Raw genomic sequence first — 15940 nt, 5'->3', positions numbered from 1 at the left:
CTCTAGGAGAGCAGCTCTCTAGCTATTGTCCATGGCAGTCCACAGAACAGCTTCTGAGGCCCCTGAGAACTGGAGAGTCATGCAATATTAACTCCTCCTTCTGTCCAGATGCTAAATTGCATTACATTAAATATTTGAAGTAGTTACTTAGAACTTACTGTGCTTCCATCAGATTTCAGAAGCTAAGCAGGGTTGTGCCCTTTCAGTACTCGGATGGGTAGTCTGCACACAGTACCACAAGAGGTGGCGTTAGTAATGGTGAGATCCTTCCCTCTGAATCATGATTGACTCAGCATGGAGAGAAAAGAGTCTCGCTGACAGATGAGTCATAAAACTGATGCTCTTACTGCTTGTGGTCAGGGAAGTTCCCACATCAGTTTTTACAAGAACTCTGGCAGCCGCATTCTAACTCAGGAAATTACACTCCATGTATTGAAATCCCCTCCTGAGTTTCAGTTACAGAGGCATTGTAATGATCGTTGTCCTGGCTTGTGGGGGATGAAGGCTAGACGAATGATAAATCCTGCTTGTGTGCACAGGAATTGTTACTAGCAGAGTCCCAATATATCCTTTGATATCTAAGCGAGTACAACAGTATTCTTCACCTCATACCCCACCTGTCTAACTTTATGCTCTGCTTTTAAAGAGCAGCACTGTTTCACTTTATAGAAAAGTTTGAGTGGTGACATGAACCTTTCAGTCTGTAAAGCACTTTGGCATGAAATGTGTTATAGATGTGAAAAATTCCTACTACTGTTTATTATTAACACTCAGTCATTTATATGGAAGCTGCCACAGCTAGGGACTTTATTACCATGTGCCTTTCAATGTAAACATTATTTCTTTATTATGTTCTTCCACATCAAGTAAATGGTACTATTTCCCCAGAGAGCTGAATGATGCTGGCATCTAAAACATATTTTCATAAGATTTTGCTGTATTTTATAGGTGTTTTTGTTTGTTTGATGTTGCCAGGGAAGGTTATTTGTAGAGCTGGTTCAGAAAATGGTGAAGGGCTATGGCAAAAACATTTGAACATTTCTAAAAAAAAAAAAAATCATTCCTCAGGGTTTGAAAAGGTTTCTTTATTTGAAATTTTGCATCTGCTTTTCATTTTTTTCTTTCTCAACCTTTTTTCCCATTTCCTTCCTTTTTCAGTTTTTTTCACAGATACGGATGGGGTAAAAGAGAAAAAAACATGGCAGGGAAGATGAAATAAAAATCAGAAAGCTCACAAATTAAAAAATTATATATATTTTGGTGAACATTTCTGTGTTTGGAAAAAAAGTGATGGCCAGCACATCCCTCAGTCCACGCCACTTCCCGCAGAGCCCATTGGCCTCGAACGGTGAACCGTGGCCAGTGGGAGCTGAGATCAGCTGAATCTGTGGACGCTGCTGGTAAACAAACCGTCCCAGCCTGCCAGCGGATTTCCCTGACAAACCGCGTGCCAAAGGTTGTCGACCCCTGGTACAGATCATTGTTGCAACCAGGGCCCTATGGTTGCACCAGGTCTTGTACAGAGGAGGTGAAGTGGGGTGTCTGTGGAAAGGTAGTAGTTTGCTATTATGATTATGCTGTCTGTGTGTGTATCATTTTTGCATTTGAAGTTATTGGCTATGTACATGTATCTCAATGTGTTTGATTCTAAGTATCCTCAGTGAAGCATTTGGTCAGCTTCTTGAGAAGGGACTAGTCTCCGTAAGTGCCCAATCAAGAAACACTTAACTGACAATGGACTTTGGGAGATGCCAATCCACATCTGAGCTTTCCTGGGAATGTTCAAACTAACATGTAAACAATGGCATTGGCCTGCAAAAACCTTAATCATTCATGGATATGTGACTTGCCTGGTGGCTACAAATTGCATCTTGTTGCTGTGACTTTGCACAGAAGAACAAGAGAGAGAATATAAAAGGCCCTGGAAGCCTCTGCACTTTGTCTTCAGATGGCTTAAGAGATGGCCTCTCCACCCAAAAGAGCTGCCTGAAAGAAACTGGAACAAAGGACAGTAACTCTGGGGGTGTGAGTGATTGCTGGATCCAGACTAGGAAGGAGTCAAGTCTGTGAAATAAGTTTATTGGAACATCTCTGGGGGTGAGATTCCATCTATAATCAGTTTCTTAATGTATTAAGCTTGACTTGCGTGCTGTTGTTTTATTTTGCTTAGTAACTTACTTTGTTCTGTCTGTTATTACTTGCAACCACTTAAATCCTACTTTTTAAATTTAATAAAATCACTTTTGCTTATAAATTAACCCAGAGTAAGTAATTAATTCCTGGGGGAGCAAAGAGCTGTGCATATTTCTCTATCAGTGTTATAGAGGGGAGACAATTTATGAGTTTACTCTGTATAAGCTTTATACAGAGTAAAACAAATTTATTTCGGGTTTGGATCCCATTGGGAGCTGGGTGTCTGGGTGCTAGAGACAGGAGCACGTCTTAAGATGTTTTCAGTTAAGCCTGCAGCGTTTGGGGGACGTGGTTCAGACCTGGGTCTGTGTTGCAGCAGGCTAGCATCTCTGGCTGAACAAGACAGAGTACTGAAGCCCCAAGCTGGCAGGGAAAATGGGCTCAGAGGTAGTCTCAGCACATCAGATGGCAGTCCCGAGGGGGTTTCTGTGGCTGAACCTGTCACAACAATATCCCATCAGGAAAATCAAAACGAAAAGTTTGGTTTGGGTCAACATGAATCGCTATATGCCTGAACTGTCGTGGTGCCTCATGGATGTTGTAGATTGGATGTTTTCTGCCTCCGTTCTCCTCTACGGAGTGGACTCCATCTCTCGTGATACTCTATGACCACGGGACTTCCACAATGCACTACTGTGGTTCTGCTAGAGGGGAGACTATGGTGTACCACGGGACATGTAGTCTAGCTTGGGAACCTGGCCCATAGAGGAAAATGAGGCATGAGGTAACTGAACTATGACTCCCCTGAGGCACTGCAGCAGTTCAGCTGGATACAGCTTAATGCCGAACTGTCATGGAACTAAATCTTTTGACATTTCCAAATCAAAATTTTTCTGAACTTTTCCTTCCATTAAGTAGTTTGAACATCTGAACTTTTCATCCCAGTTTGGGACAAAAACAAATGTTGAAATATTGACATTTCCTTCAAGACAGAAATGCTACTTTTCAGTCAGCTCCAAGGTTTGCCTTTTATGGAGCTTCTGTTGCGTAAGAATGGTAATTACATGGTTTTTCATTTACACAACTCCAACCCTTTTAAAGCTACTTGAGTCATCTCTGCCAAGTGATGCACATGGTGGAGCACAGCAGACGCCATCAGCAATTAATTGCACTTTTCTTTATGCAGCCACCAAAAGGTTATTTCATAATGCTTTGATTTTAACAAATACTTAGCGCACTAAATAAATATTGATAGCAATTCTCTCCTCCAATTTCCCTCCTCCAACTGATTCCATCCTCCACTTTTTTTTGATAGTTGAAAGACTATTTACAGCTCCCCATTGGTGTCATCCACATTTTCCTAACATGTGAAATTTACCCTATTTGTAGGGCTAAGAGGAGAGTGATGCATAAACTTGTGCTGGCTTGCTCCACAAGTGTGAATTTCACCCTTAATAATAAATAATAAAATAATAAAATATAATAATAATAATAATAATAATAATAATAATAATAAAGAGAAGCAGTGCATTCTTTCCTTCTTGGGCACTGTTTATGACTTTTATATGTTAGCACGTATTTCTGTGAAACCTACCCCATCTAACACACACACACACACAATTGGCTTCTATGGCCATAATTCATACAATCATAGAAAGGTAGGTCTAGAAAGGATCTTGAGAGATCATCCAGTGCAGCCCCTGGTCTATGTATAGCTAGATCATCCTGGACAGGTGTTTGTCTAATTTGTCTTAAAAATCTCCCATGATGGGATTCCACCACCTCTCTCTTAGTGCTTCCAAGTGCTTAATTATCCTTTTAAGTGCCAAAGTAAATAAATGAAGTGCCTAGCAAATGCCATTGAACTCAATGGGTGCTCAGCATTTTTGAAAATCAGGCTACTTTCTTTGATGAATGAACTTGGATTCAGAAGCCAAATTTTAGGCACCTGCATTTGAAAACCTTAGAAACTCTTAGCCACATTTTCACCCCCATTTAGTGACCTCGGTGAAATGGCCAGATTTTCAAAAGGGCTCAGCACACAGAAATTCCCACTGTTCCCAGAGGGAGCTGCTGAGGCCCTAAATCTAGAATGCATGTAAACGCATTGACTTGGTGTCAAAGGCACTTAAGTTCAGCAAGTGCTTAAATCAGGTTGAGCTCTTGGAAAAATGTGGTAATTTCATTTAGGTACCTAAACAGGAACTGAGCACTTTTGAAATCTGGCCCTTTATACACACAATTACACACACACACAATTAATTTATATGACAGGCACTTATCTTCTCCACTAGAATATTATTTCTTTTTATGGCAGGTAGTTTCAACTAATAAATCTATGCTCAGCCTTTTATTTAATAATAAAAATAAAGTTATATGATCAATATATGAGGTTTGTTGATGACAGCATGCAGGGGAAAAGGGAGCAATTCAAAGCACATCATCGGAGGAGAATTCTTTCTTGTTTACATGGAGCGGTAAACAAACCACATAGCTATTAATAGAGCCCACTCTACTGACAACTGAACCAAGAACAAAAATCTTATGGGACAAAAGGAAAAAGGATTATAGAAAATGAAATTTCTTTAAAGGGAGAAAAATTCCACCTTGATAGAAAATAAATGGGTTAGCAAAGGCTCAATGAAGCTTTGTCTAGAATAAGTAGATAAAGTAAAAGGAGAACTTTGTAAGACCCGTGGGGAAAGCAATTAAGATATTCACAGTGATATATGAGATGTTTAGATGCCTGAGAATAATCTAAATTTGCAGTCTACTTGAAGGAAGCAGTATGAGAAAGGACTTGCTCGTATCATTTTTGTTTATCTTGCCATGTTGCTCTGTCATCATTTGCAATGCTTCCTTATTTATTGCACCGCTCACAACGAGGTATGTTTTTTCTTATAAATACGGAAATCTTGGACTCCAAACTGGATAGCGAACATCAACTATGACATGAATACTGCTGCATTCTCCTCTAGAGCATCTGTCTCCCTAGCTACCCAATGATACCACATCACCTAGGGCCATCCATATAGAATTGACAATTGACACCATATCTGGCTGGCTATCTTCACAGAAAATTCTTCCTTCACTTAAAGTTAAGGTTGCTCAAGTGTATTTCCTCCAAAAACAGAAAATACTAAAAAGCAAGAAAATAATAAGTTAAGACAACATTCACACTTAACATCTTGCCAAGCCCCCTGATACTTCAGGGCAATGTCCCTGGACCACAAGGTGAGATCCATTGATGTAGCCAGCCCTCAAAGTCTGTGTCACAGGAGTGGGAGATTGAAAACTAGAGCAGGTCAGAAAATGATTTTTTCCCACTGAAAATGTCATTCAGTTTTCAGGTGAAATTTCTCAGTGACTGGGACCAGATCAGCTTTCTGGGCGGGGGGACCTTGAGCACAGTCTTTGAAAAGCTCAATATAAATTTTAAATACAGAGTATTAAAGTTTGGTGGCGGCTTTCTAGTCTACTGCCTGGTCGTTCATCTCAGGCTGGAAATGATCAGTGCTTTCCCTTTGCTCCCTTTCACTGCTGCAGGTACCTCCTTCTCTCCCTCTATTAATATGGCACCCACACTAGTCTCTCTAGACGTGCAGGATGACAGGAAGGCATAGAACCACTCTGCTTTTGGTTGCACCCTGCCCGCCCCCATAGAAATATCTACAAAGTTTCAAATTGTTGGTGGGGTTTTTTTGTGTTTTTTTTTTTTTTTAGAAATTCTGTATTGCCAGCCCTAAAAGTTCAAGAATCAACCTCCCCCAAACCATGAATTTGTCCCCCAAATCATTAGATTATTTTAAAAATAATCATCTTGTGGTTTCTGATCTGCTGTTTGATTCTTGAACTCCCCCTGCCCCACATCACCTCTCCTGCAACAGCTCTACAGCACCCCCTTACCCCCCACCCCGTGCACCTAAATGCTGCTTCACTCCCCTCTCCCAGGCGTGGGGGCAGCTGCAGCAGGCTCGTCTTCCCCGCCTTCCCAGGCTGGGTACAGGAGAGGTGGGCACGGGAGTTGAGAAGCTGTCCAGGGGCTCACAGGATGGGAGCAGAACAGCTCTGAGCTGCTGGACTATTTCTGCTTCCTCCCCGCTTCCCTACCCCAAAACTCTCCTGCCTCTTGAGGGGAAGGGAGAGAGCTCTGCTGGCCTCCTTTAGCAACCCTGATTGGCTGCTCGTCCCCAGGAGGTGGAACAGTGGGGAAGGCAGCCAATCAGAGGTGGTGTCCCTGGGTGGGGGTGGTTATCATGAGGGATGGCACTTCCCACCTTGTGGCCACTCTGGCTCCAGGAGGGGGCTGAAATCCCACCACAGGTCATGGGATTGTGGGAGTTGGCAGCCCTGTGAATTGCTTATTTAGGGCTAAGCTGTGCCTTAGCCTCCAGGCCTGCACAGAGGGGCCAGAGACCTTACACAGACATCGGCTCCAGGCCTAGCTATGTAACCATTTCCCACCCCTGGTCAGGAGCCAGTGTGCAGGGAAAGGGTGCCACACCCCTTCCCACAGACATTACCACTGGCCAGCACAGTGGCGTGGGTGTATCATAGTGTCCTGCTGGTGTAGGCCAGCAGCAATTTAATGCTGCAAGAGAGGAGCTGGGAAGGAGTCGTGCATCCAAAGGGTGTCTCTGAAACGTGATGCCTTCTTTCACTGCTCTGGGACGGGGTGGGGGGGGTGCTCACCCCCCTCCTGGCCTGGGGCAGGGACAAAAGGAACCATCTCGTCCTTTTTGGTTCATGTGTACGCTGTTTGATTGGAGAGAGGTGTCATTCGACTAATGGAAGAGGTGTTTTGTGAAATAAGAGGCTTTCCCAGCTCTTTGTAATCCCCCCCACACCGCCAGCATCTTATTGTGAGGTGGTGCATAGCTAAATTATCTCAGTTCCCTAAAGCCCCCTAAACGATCACAGTCCTCTGCACCTCACCCCTTCTTGCCTCTAACTGGCCCTCAATTTCCTCGTCCCCTCTATCCTCTTGTCCATTTCCGCCTTCTTCTGCTGCTTCCCTAGGACTGCAGCACAGTTGAGGGGTGGGATTGTGACATCAGGGGAGAGTTGGCCAATCACCACCATTCTCCACTCCTGCAGACTCCCTACTTCCTCTTCTGTTTTCTCCCCACCTTTCTCATGGCCAGACAGATGATCTTTGCTGGCTGCTGGAATTCTGGTGTCAGGGGAAGCTCCCCCTTTCTGCTCCTCCTCCTTGTGTCTGTGCCTTCCCTTTATCAATTTCTCATGAACTGGGAGTCAGAATACCCCTTCACAGGTCTTTTCCCAATGGCTGGATGTTGGACTATGATGAGATAGGTAAGAATCACCCATAGTAGTTTGTGATCGTTCCTGAGGTCAGTGACTCACTGGTTCATCCAATTAAAACAAAGTAAGGCCCTCCTTCACATAGACAGCTCACTGGCTTTGCAATGGCGACATCCACACCCAGTGCAGTGAAGAAACAGCAGCAACTTTCACTGGAAATTTACTACAGGTGTGTCTACGCTATTGCCGCAGCTACGCCACTGTAGCACGGATGTTTCTGACATCAAGATAAGGGTTTTTTTCATCAAAGCCCTAAAGTCACCTCTCCTAGAGTCAGTACCTATGTCAATATAAGCATTCTTCCGTTGACCTAGCACTGTCTACACTGGTGGATAGATTGACCTAACTAAGGTGCCCAGGCCAAAAAATGTTTCACGGCACTGAGCGATGTAGCTAGGTTCCCCCATGTTTTAGGTGTAGAGCAGACCTAAGTTAGACAGGCTTGGGAAATCATCACATAAACTACTGGAGCCTTAGTCCAGGTCAGTAATGAAAGGCACTGTGCTCCACTGTCTCTCAACCACTCAATTATATGGCGGGATAGAGGGATTGTCAAATTGATGGCAGCTCATCCACTAACCTTTTCTCCTCTCCTTTCTCACTTGGCTATCAGACCAGGCACCACTGATTGTGGGGTGGGAAGAGCAGTGGGATTGTGATATCAGAGGTGGAATTTTGACATGAAAGGTGATTACTGGTTACCGGCTTCCTCCTCTCTCCTCACCTGTCTAGTAGGAGTCTGTTATCAAAAGTAAGTTAGCTGAGCATTCCCTTCTCCCTTTACCTCTCTCTTCACTGAGATGATGACATCTCATTTGCCTTGTCATCTCTCCCAGATTTTGATCGTGACATCTGGAAGTTGGTATTTTGTGTGTATTTAAGTGTTGGTTCTTACAAAAAATTTGCTGCTTGCTATTCGTTCAAGCCCAATTCCACTTTCCTAGTTTGTAACTTTGATTATCACTTGCTAGCAGCTTCAGAATCGTAAATAAATGTGGGATTTCTTTTCAAAAGAGCCAGATTTTCAAAAGAGCTCAGCATCCAGTAGCTCCCATTGTTCTTGATAGGTGTGGAAATTATTGTTCTCAAAGGAAGCTAATAGCCTTCTGAATCTCTGGCCACCCCTTTTAGGCACCTAAATGACAGCCGATCATTTTAGAAAATCTGGTCCTCAGTCTTTTTTGTCTCGTTCCTCAACCCTGTGAATTGCATCAGGCTAGTGGATTAACCAGGACATTAGAAGATGGTAGATATTGGATCCACTGCTGCCTCTGCTGCTGCCTCTTGGACAAGGTGAATCAAACCCTCTGTCTCAGATATCACATTTGTAAAATGCAAATAATAATACCTCCCTACATTGCTGTGAGGGTTTATTAGCTCTGTTTGTAGGAGTGCTTTTACTTATGGTAAGTAAAATGGACCAGATGCTCGATTAATAGGTGCAATCTCCATTTGCTTTGATCAGGATATTCTTGTTTCTTCCTTTCTTTTCTATCTAGCAGTTCAGTGAGCTTCTGCCCCCCCACCCCTTGGTTTGGCCCTTCAGAGAGAGAGAGAGAGAGAGAGAAAGAGAGAGAAACCAGATGGAAAATGTTGATTCCTTTTTCGTTTGGGTGAATTTAGATCTGAATTTCCAGTTCCAGAAAGCTGACTGGATATGTTGTATAATCTGATTTACATTTCCCCAAGAAAGGAAAATTATCAGTGGGGCTGAACCAGCTACCCAGTTGTCTAGTATTCTTCCCTACTGGAAGGAGGAATGAAGACTTTATTTCTTCTTTACTGGCTGTCCACAGACAAGTTTTCAGGGACAGGAACATTATGAAAGGTTCATTGTTGGCATCATTTCAGAGACAGTGACAGAACTTAATCTGGCTTTTATGGAAACAAATGATGACCATGGTGATTGAAACTGCAAAAATAGCCTCAGAATGGACATCTGCAATTTTCAAAGTGTTCTCGTAAGTGGGAAAGTTATGATGGAAAAGTGCAATCGGGGTCAGCTCCTTAGAGCGTTGATAAACCAGGAGCATTGTTTCTTTAACAGGTTAATTTATAAACGGTGCCAAAATAGAACCACTATATATATTAAAAACAATAAAACATAACCTTTTCCTTCTAAGGTTTTGAAGGACTTTCTGTTGCTTCCCTCTTCTGATTAAGTAATACATAGAGCTCAGTGAATACTAAAACAAGTGATTTTCCTCCTCTGAAAACTTAGAAATTTTGTGTTTGAACTTCTTTTTTTGTCTGCTTTCCATGAGCATTTTTGTGATCAAGTTTCACTAGCACCAAGTCACTTTCTGTTTCCAGTCACACCAGAAACCTGATAACAAGAGCTATGATCAGGGAACAGAGTCAATCACGTGGCCAGTCACAGCTGAGCAAACCTCTGAATAAACAAAATCCACCAAATAAAATGGAAAAATATCGTACAATTACATTTGCTCTGTTTGTGAACACATCATGAAATCCATCCAACGATTTAGTCATTGTGAGCCTGTTTCTCATTTACAGGGAGGCCTCTTTACACTGTGTACAAGGGCCTTAAAGGGAGGGAAAATGTAATATCTACTCACCTTAAGAACCCTTTACATTGCCAAAGTGATATAAATGGCCTGAGAACTAAGATGAATCTTAGTATACCTCTAGTCCGCTATAACCCAGTCGTGGGGAGACAAAAATCCCCACCGCGTTATAGCTGAAACCCCATTATATCGGGGTAGGGGCGGCAGGGCTCCAGTGGTGATTTAAAGGGCCCGGGGCTCCCTGCAGCAGCCGGAGCCCCGGATCCTTTAAAGCTCCCCGGAGCCCTGCTGCTACTGCACTATACGCAAACCCGTGTTATATAGGGTCGCGTTATAGCGAGATAGAGGTGTATATGTTCTATTTATACAATGTGTGTGTGTGTGTATGTGTGTGTCTGAAAGGACTATATCTTAGGCCCTGATGCAGCAAAGACACACACATGTGCTTAACTGTACACGGTAAATGGAGTAAATGGACTACTAGCAGTTCATAAAGCTAGATACGTGTGTATGTCTTTGCAGAATCGAGATCTAAATCTAATTTCTCTGCAACAGGTCATAGAGTCACAGAGTTGAAGTCCAGAAGGGACCATCAGATCATCTAGTCTGAGCTCCTATAGCTCACTGGCCACCAACACCACCCAGCAGTCACACATCAAACCCAACAACCAAAATGAGGCCAAAGTATGACAACCCACAGGAAACTAGGCTATCATGTGCCACAGTCAGAGAACAGGAGGGACCAAGGTGCACCAGAGCCTGAGGCCCATGTAATGATTGAGTGAGCTACACCCAGCTAACTCGGGAAGTGACCCTCACCCACACACTGCAGAGAAAGGTGAAACCCCCCCAAGGTCACTGCCAATCTCGCCTCAGAGAAAATTCCTTCCCAATCCTGTATATTGTGATCAGTCAGACCCTGAGCATGCGAGCAAGAACCAGCCTGCCAAGAAAGAGAGAATGTTCAGTGCCATCTTAGAGCCCTGACTCCTCTTCTCCTCCCCTTCCCCCCATGCCATCTCCCATCTCCAGCCATGGCCATCCCTTATGCCGCAGAGGAAGTAGGTCACCCCCACACTCCACCCTCCCCCTCCAGAATACATTGGGGTTGGGGGATCCACTAAACTAAAACCAGCTGGGGGAATCCATATCCCAGGATTTGGCATTTGAAATCAATTAATGTCACAAGCCACTCACAACCAAGCTTTCTATCTTAAATAAGGCTTTGTGCAGCCAAAATTCAGCTACATTATTCCAAAGGACTCCTTTCAGCTATGGCTTCCAGTCTGCCTATTGGCGGCTCTGAGAGATAGGAGAGACTCGGAGATTTCTTCTTAAAGTACCTTTGGGCTGTAGTAACGTGCTCTCACCATATTTGCCTCATGGCTAGACTCCCTTGAAATCCATGCATGGCAACGATATAGCCAGTGTCCTAGCTGGTGTAAATCAGCATAATTCCAATGACATCAGTGTATTTGGCTTGCAGAGTTTTCTCAGCTGAGGGAGAAACCTTGCCCCACTACCCAATAGATGGGTCTGGACTTCTATAAGGATGCTCATTTGCATATGGGGACCTCCCCTCCTGAACACACACACACACACACACACACACTCATCTGTAATATGGATAACATAAGAACATAAGAACGGCCATACCGGGTCAGACCAAAGGTCCATCTAGCCCAGTATCTGTCTACCAACAGTAGCCAATACCAGATGCCCCAGAGGGAGTGAACCTAACAGGCAATGATCAAGTGATCTCTATCCTGCCATCCATCTCCATCCTCCGACAAACAGAGGCCATGGACACCATTCCTTACCCATCCTGGCTAATAGCCATTTATGGACTTAACCACCATGAATTTACCCAGTTCTCTTTTAAACCCTGTTATAGTCCTAGCCTTCACAACCTCCTCAGGTAAGGAGTTCCACAAGTTGACTGAGCGCTGCGTGAAGAAGAACTTCCTTTTATTTGTTTTAAACCTGCTGCCTATTAATTTCATTTGGTGATCCCTAGTTCTTGTATTATGGGAATAAGTAAATAACTTTTCCTTATCCACTTTCTCAACATCACTCATGATTTTATATACCTCTATCATATCCCCCCTTAGTCTCCTCTTTTCCAAGCTGAAGAGTCCTAGCCTCTTTAATCTTTCCTCATATGGGACCCTCTCTAAACCCCTAATCATTTTAGTTGCTCTTTTCTGAACCTTTTCTAGTGCTAGAATATCTTTTTTGAGGGGAGGAGACCACATCTGTACACAGTATTCGAGATGTGGGCGTACCATGGATTTATATAAGGGCAATAATATATTCTCAGTCTTATTCTCTATCCCTTTTTTAATGATTCCTAACATTCTGTTTGCTTTTTTGACCGCCCTTGCACACTGTGTGCACATCTTCAGAGAACTATCCACGATGACGCCAAAATCTTTTTCCTGACTCGTTGTAGCTAAATTAGCTCCCATCATATTGTATGTATAGTTGGGGTTATTTTTTCCAATGTGCATTACTTTACATTTATCCACATTAAATTTCATTTGCCATTTTGTCACCCAATCACTTAGTTTTGTGAGATCTTTTTGAAGTTCTTCACAGTCTGCTTTGGTCTTAACTATCTTGAGCAGTTTAGTATCATCTGCAAACTTTGCCACCTCACTGTTTACCCCTTTCTCCAGATCATTTATGAATAAATTGAATAGGATTGGTCCTAGGACTGACCCTTGGGGAACACCACTAATTACCCCTCTCCATTCTGAGAATTTACCATTAATTCCTACCCTTTTAACCAGTTCTCAATCCATGAAAAGACCTTCCCTTTTATCCCATGACAACTTAATTTACGTAACAGCCTTTGGTGAGGGACCTTGTCAAAGGCTTTCTGGAAATCTAGGTACACTATGTCCACTGGATCCCCCTTGTCCACATGTTTGTTGACCCTTTCAAAGAATTCTAATAGATTAGTAAAACACAATTTCCCTTTTACAGAAATCATGTAGACTATTGCTCAACAGTTTATGTTTTTCTATGTGTCTGACAATTTTATTCTTAACTATTGTTTCAACTAATTTGCCAAGTACTGACGTTAGACTTACCGGTCTGTAATTGCCGGGAACACCTCTAGAGCCCTTTTTAAATATTGGCGTTACATTAGCTAACTTCCAGTCATTGGGTACCGAAGCCAATTTAAAGGACAGGTTACAAACCTTAGTTAATTGTTCTGCAACTTCACATTTGAGTTCTTTCAGAACTCTTGGGTGAATGCCATCTGGTCCCGGTGACTTGTTAATGTTGAGTTTATCAATTAATTCCAAAACCTCCTCTAGTAACACTTCAGTCTGTAACAGTTCCTCAGATTTGTCACCTACAAAAGCCAGCTCAGGTTTGGGAATCTCCCTAACATCCTCAGCCGTGAAGACTGAAGCAAAGAATCCATTTAGTTTCTCCGCAATGACTTTATCATCTTTAAGCGCTCCTTTTGTATCTCAATCATCCAGGGGCCCCACTGGTTGTTTAGCAGGCTTCCTGCTTCTGATGAACTTAAAAAACATTTTGTTATTACCTTTGGAGTTTTTGGCTAGCCGTTCTTCAAACTCCTCTTTGGCTTTTCTTATTACACTCTTGCACTTAATTTGGCAATGTTTGTGCTCCTTTCTATTTGCCTCACTAGGATTTGACTTCCACTTTTTAAAGTAAGTCTTTTTATCTCTCACTGCTTCTTTTACATGGTTGTTAAGCCACAGTGGCTCTTTTTTAGTTCCTTTACTGTGTTTCTTAATTTGGGATATACATTGAATTTGGGCCTCTATTATGGTGTCTTTAAAAAGTGCCCATGCAGCTTGCAGGGATTTCACTTTCAGATTTTACAAAAATACAGTATTGGAAAGGATCTAAATACTTGTGCCTCAGATCTTAAACCAGTCTCTGTCTGTTAGGGATTATGATGAGATATTCATCGGGTAGAGAAAGGCAGGGGGATGAAGATTAGCCCACACCTACCTACTGCTGAGTTTCTTGCACTTTCCTCTGAGGCATCTGGTGTTGGATCCTGTCAGAGACAGGATACTTGGGTATGATCCAGTCTGCCAATCCCTATGTTCCTACGAGTTCACCAAAGCATATTCTTGGCCTTCATATCCTTTCTGCTTTTCAAACCCTGTGTAGGCGTTATGTACTGTAATAGAGCTCTACTTTATTATGTAAAAAGGTTTAAGTACCAATTTTCTTCTAAATTAATTCCAGCTCAGCAGGGGCAGGTAAATGAAATTGTAGAAAATATCAACAGCAGTGGCAATAACACGCAAAACTAAAGATGGCGGGGAAAAGGGGGTGGATGTGGGAGTATTTAGTCACTAACATAATGTCCTGAAAGTGAGAGACCAGTAGCTCGGATTTGGAAAGAGAAAGGATGTCAGCTCTTAAGGGGTAATTTTATGAAGGTCACTGATCCTGAAACCTCAGCCAGCCAGGACTCAGGCATAGTTTGAAATCTGACCCTTGTTAAGTAAGTTTTGATATGGTTAAGACGGAGAAGAGTACCTTTTTCATAGAATTATAGAATATCAGGGTTGGAAGGGACCTCAGGAGGTATCTAGTCCAACCCCCTGCTCAAAGCAGGACCAATTTCCAACTAAATCATCCCAGCCAGGGCTTTGTCAAGCTGGGCCTTAAAAACCTCTAAGGAAGGAGATTCCACCACCTCCCTAGGGAACCCATTCCAGTGCTTCACCACCCTCCTAGTGAAATAGTGTTTCCTAATATCCAACCTAGACATCCCCCACTGCAACTTGAGACCATTGCTCCTTGTTCTGTCATCTGCTAACACAGATCAAATGTATATTCCCTTTGGTACCTGATTGCTGATGCAATGGTACTTTAAATTGAAGTGTTAAACTGACACAGGGATGTGTCAGTAGATTGTGTGTGTTGTGGGGTGTAGATGGGCATGTGCTTTATAGGGTGATATCGTAGCCCCTTTGAAATCAATGGCAAAACTCCCAATGTTTAATTTCCTGTTGAACTCCGGGCCATGACTTGTGATTTGCCCTCTCGCCTTCCTGGCTGATAACATAATGTAGGGAAATTTCAGATCCATTACTGGAGGAGATCATGAGTCTCTTCAGGAGCAAAAGGCAATAATATCTCTTAAAGAAATACTTGAAGCAAACTACAATTAAGATCACTTACTCTTGCTAGTTATGGCCCTGTCTCTAATCTCCTTCTGGGGGGGAAAGATTGTGGAGAAGGTTGTTTTGAGTCAATTCTGACAACACCTCTTGTCCCTAGGATTCCCTGAACCCTGGGAATCTGGTTTCATGGCATGTCATCTGCAGTGCTCAATCTCTTTCTGCCTCTGGCTAATGCTCCAATATCCCTTACATCTCTCAGCTGCCTTTGATACCCAATGGCATTGCTGACAAGTTGGTGGACCTGTTGGGGTAGACAGAACTGTGCTTGACTAGTTCTGCTCTTTGCTCACTGGTTAGTAATGGGTAGTCATTTGCCCCAGGGACTCTCTCGGGGTTCTGTTGCCACCTTCCATTATTCAGGAGCAAATGCCCGGATAGCAGCCGTGGCCAAGAACAGTTTTTTTTCTCATCTGTGTTTAACACTGAGGTTGCAGCCTTCTCTTTGAGATGTGGCCCTCGCCAAAGTTATCCATGCCTTCATCACCTCCTGCCATGCACTGAAGACTCCATCAGAAGAGTATGCAGAACCTTCGGATGGTGCAGAACAAGACTGTTCACCTATATAGCAGTCTCACAGCTGGCCTGTTACACAGGTGCTAGTGGGTCTGCTCTGGCTTCCCGTTTGTTTCTGGGTTCAAATTGTTGCTGACCTACAAAGCCCTGCATGTTTGGGTCCTGTGTATCCAAGAGGCCACGTCTTCCCTTCCATTTTTCAATGGTAGTGGAGATGAATTTGGAGGCGCACCATGCCTCAGCTTACCTCTC

Source organism: Mauremys mutica, chromosome 5, assembly GCF_020497125.1.
Source record: "Mauremys mutica isolate MM-2020 ecotype Southern chromosome 5, ASM2049712v1, whole genome shotgun sequence".
NCBI classification, from domain to species: domain Eukaryota; kingdom Metazoa; phylum Chordata; order Testudines; family Geoemydidae; genus Mauremys; species Mauremys mutica.
Note: the sequence above shows the minus strand (reverse complement) of the source record.